Genomic DNA, 4,241 nt, shown 5'->3' on the forward strand with positions numbered 1-4,241 from the left:
AAACAATTATTCTAATAATATGGGTTAGTGATTTTAGTTTAAACTAGACAATTGTAAACATGTAAATGTTAGGCAAATCATTTAAAATTCATATTATAATACACGAGAAGACAATAATAGTATAAGATTATTGGCAAAGTATCTTTAAGCCATTTTCCAATACATAAACAAATACCTATAGAAAATAACAGTGATGGCATGATATTAATAGTTATGCTCAAACCCTAACTAATATAGCCGTACTTACCTAGCACACACACATACACACAGATAAGTTAAATTTAAAATAAATGCAGGTAGCACATTGATTCCTCTCCCCCTTAGATAGTCCCCCGAGTTATTTTATAATATAGAGTGTGTTTACAAAAATTATTACAAATTCGAATAGAGAAGCAAGTAAATAAAGTAATACAATTTATAAACAAAAGATTTAAAATAAAACAATAAAATTTTGGCTTCCCTGTACAGGCGAACTCTTCGTGTCTTGAGTTCAAAACCTGAAAAATATAAAGAAAACACAAATGACCACTACACAAGATACATATTATAATATTTAATAAATAAACAGAGAAGAGAATGTAATTATTAATTTTTACAAGTCCAGCAACTATTTCATATAAAAAAAAGATTCAGATTGAAAACTAACCTGGACGTTTTCCGCAGAAGAATGCTCAAGGCATTCGAGCTTTCCAAATACTCAAAATAATACAGAATTTAAAGATGCACATAACTAACATATAGATTATTAAATTCGTCATTTAAGAGATCTAACCGGTTGAATGTAGATTAATAAGAAGAGGTCCACAAAGTCCAATAGCAACAGAAAAATAGTAAGTCGAGTTTGTAGAATCAACACCTAATCTTTGACACATCAAGTTCAAAGAGAATCTCAAAGATTCCGAGCAGTGCTTGTGTCAAAGAGGGTGTTTTAGATGGAGGCAGGCCAACAACATAGAAACAGAACTCAGAAGTAGGCCAAAAGTGCCATGAGTTTTTATGCGAAGATGTATAAAAGTACTCCAATGTATATATGTAATGAACTTTCAGTGTATATATCTTGAAGAATATTCAAGTTGTCCCCCAAAAATGAAAGAGCGATGTCAATTATATATGCAAGAGGGTTGAAGTTAATCCCTGACTTAATGGAAAAGTCATATTCTCAATGAATCAATCAAGATCTCCCCTTCTTAAATAGCCAAGGAGAATCGGTTTATTGACAGAATCAATCAATTATGCGAAGTTTACTATAATAAGACAAGTAAGAATCTGTCTAAATTTAATAAGGCAACAAGAATCGACTAATATGCTGACCTTACTATAAATAAAAAAAAATACACAGCTACAAATTAAGGTAACCACGCTGGTAAGATGCTTGTTACTATAATTAGGCTAAATATACAAGTTATTATAATTCCAATGAGACAAAATCAATTAGTACATTAATATATGCTAGGATCAGAGAATTATACACCAGAGTTTCTATAACCAGATATGAAGGAAATCAAGTCAAATTTACAAAATAAACAAGTACTAAGGACTCCAATCAAGCTATAACACAAAATTTGTTATCTACCTAAATAGTAAAGTAATTCTACCAATTAGACCAAAACTTACCACAATTACTTAAGAACTAAAAGTAGTACTAATCAAATTAAGAAAAAGAAGATCAACAAAAGAAAAGAAGGCACGACAATTCCAAATCAAAAGTACCAACATCAAAGTCTACCTTATTTAATCGAGTAAAAGAAATCGTCCCATTGATCAAGTCATGTGATGAAGGCAAGTAACAATCAACAATAACAATTAATTTAATCAACACCAACGAGTCATGCTAAACATTTAGAAGATCACATATACAAAACATCATAGTGATTATACCCAACTAATTAGGAGGCTGTAATCACTTAATATGCAGGGATCCATTTCAACATTTCAATAGATGATAAGCACATATACGTATGAAATCAGTGGCCGCGAAGAAGCAAGGTCGAACTCAATCAACAAAGAAATAGATTTTTTCACATTTAATAAGCAATGATGAGCAAAAGATGCATAATAGTCTCACAATTCTAAATCAGAAACTATAGGCAAATTACGAGTCTATTCGAGACTAGAAGGTGAGGTAGAAACCAAATATTAGAAAACGAACCGTGACGGATCTGTAAAGATCTTTCATCAATCAAAGTGACAACTTGAAGTTTTCGGTCAATCCGATTATTTTCGTCGTTGTCACTGGCATTGCTAGCCTCGCTGAACTTCGCTCCTGGCTGTCGTCGTTAGTGGCTCGCTGTGGTGGTTGTTGTATCTAGCCGGACACGGAGGAGAAGAGGATGGGAAATGGAGACGGTGTGGTTGCATGATGGTGAGGAGAGCTCGTCTCTTGGAGGCGGTGGCGGCGGTGGTGGTATCACCGGCTGCGACTGAGAGTGGAGGAGAATGGGGCGGCGATGGTTTGGTGGTGGTCCACCGGCATGGAGAGAGTGGTATGCGGCGTGAGGGAGGAGGAGATCGGCGGAGGGTCTATGTGGTGAGGGAGAGAGATCGGCGGATCTCATTTTCCAAAGGAAAGAGAAGAAGAGTAGAGAGAAGAGGGGAAGGTGGTGTGTGGTTCTCGCCGGAGGTGGAGCAGCGGCGTGGAGAGGAGGTAGAGAGAAGAGGGGAGAGAATGGAGGAGAGAGGCGGCGGCTTCTCTTTTTCTTGTGAAGAGGGAGAGTGAAGGAGGCTGTGCTGCGGTCTAGGGAGTTTTCTGGTGGTTATCTCGCCGGAAATGGAGGGGCGACGACGGTGATGGTGATGGTGATGGTGAGGGTGAGGGTGAGGGTGAGGGTGAGGGTGAGGGAGAGAGAGGCGGTGTGGTCTTCTTCCCTTTGAGAAGATGAGAGAATAGAGAATAGGGTTTGTGTGGGGGGGTTTTTGGGAAATTAAAGGGAAACGATGTAAGATTTAATCTTGTCCATCGATCTTGATTAGATGAACGGTTAAGATGGAGAGATTGGATTTGGGATTGTATTGATTCAAATGGCTATAATTGACAAGAAATGGAACGATAAAATAGGCTAGAATTTGACATGATTTGTATAAAGTTTTGACTAGAATTGATATAAAATGAATAGTAAAGGCTATGATTTAAATAATTTAAAAGAAAATTAAATAAATTATTATTTAATTAATAAAAATGCTACAGAAATAATTAAATAGGTAATACTTTTTATGTAAAAGAAATATATTTCATAATATATTATATATACATATTAAATAAACACTTAAAATTCAAAATTATATAAAAATCGTTATTCAACATTAAAAATTCATAAAATAAATAATAAAAAAAAAATTATAAATTATGAACACCAAAATATGTAATTAATCGAATAAAACTTAAATATAAAAAATAAAAAAAATTTAAAATATTTACTCAATCAAATAACAATATGAGTACATTCGTTGTTACTGTAGAATCCTGAAGCACAAGAAAATTTTACTCTTTGGTGTCAATTGGGATCAATTGGGGTTTGCTGTCCATTTAAGACCTATTTAAAGGTGTAACAATACCATAATTAGCGAATGAAGTCCTAAAGAAAATAATTAAAACAATGTTGAAACATAACACACGTCGTTCGAGAAGAAAATGAAAGCTAGAACAAGAATGTTACCTTCGCGAAGCGAACATGAACTCGAGCTTCTGGAGGTGATTCCACCACCACGTAAGAACTTCGGCGACGCTCCGGAGAATGACGAACAGACCAAAATAGAAGACTAAATTTCGACCTAAGATTCCCTTTTCTTTAGACCCAAATCTGTAAAGGCAGTCTTCCTAGCTTAGATTTCTATTCTATTCTGAAAACAAAATTTAGCCAGAAACAGAAACTCTATCACTGAAGAAGAAATGGGTTTTTACAGAAAAAAATGGGGGGAGTTGGGGAGGGAAAACCAAACGAAATTGAGGGTTTTTTTTCGGATGAAATTCGAATTTTGAAATTGAAATCTCAAAATCGAATAAGGAATATGCCGAATCTTGTCCAAAAAAGCCAAAATCTTCAACAAACTCGATCGAATTCGAAGCAACATGAAAGGCTAAGCTTGATTCGAAGCTTCTCGAAGCCACTACGTGGCTCAATCGCAGAGCAAAAGGACGAAGGCAAGGGAAACGACTACGTACTGTTGTCGGGGGTCGTTTGCGAGGAAGAAGAATACAGATATGTACGTATGCGTTAGAGTGTACCGTATGTGCGGGTGTATTG

At 35.5% G+C, this 4,241-nt stretch overlaps 1 long non-coding RNA gene across 1 annotated transcript; it reads right to left on the bottom strand.

Annotated features, from left to right (window-relative positions):
- Window positions 1-261: 261 nt before the first annotated feature.
- Window positions 262-3,112, bottom strand: LOC129877474 (uncharacterized). Its single transcript, XR_008763545.1, has 2 exons — window positions 2,150-3,112; window positions 262-497 (listed from the first exon to the last, which is right to left on the bottom strand). It is a non-coding gene; the product is annotated as an uncharacterized LOC129877474 (long non-coding RNA).
- Between the last annotated feature and the right edge of the window lie 1,129 nt (window positions 3,113-4,241).

This window comes from Solanum dulcamara, chromosome 12, assembly GCF_947179165.1.
Source record: "Solanum dulcamara chromosome 12, daSolDulc1.2, whole genome shotgun sequence".
Taxonomy (NCBI): Eukaryota; Viridiplantae; Streptophyta; class Magnoliopsida; order Solanales; family Solanaceae; genus Solanum; species Solanum dulcamara.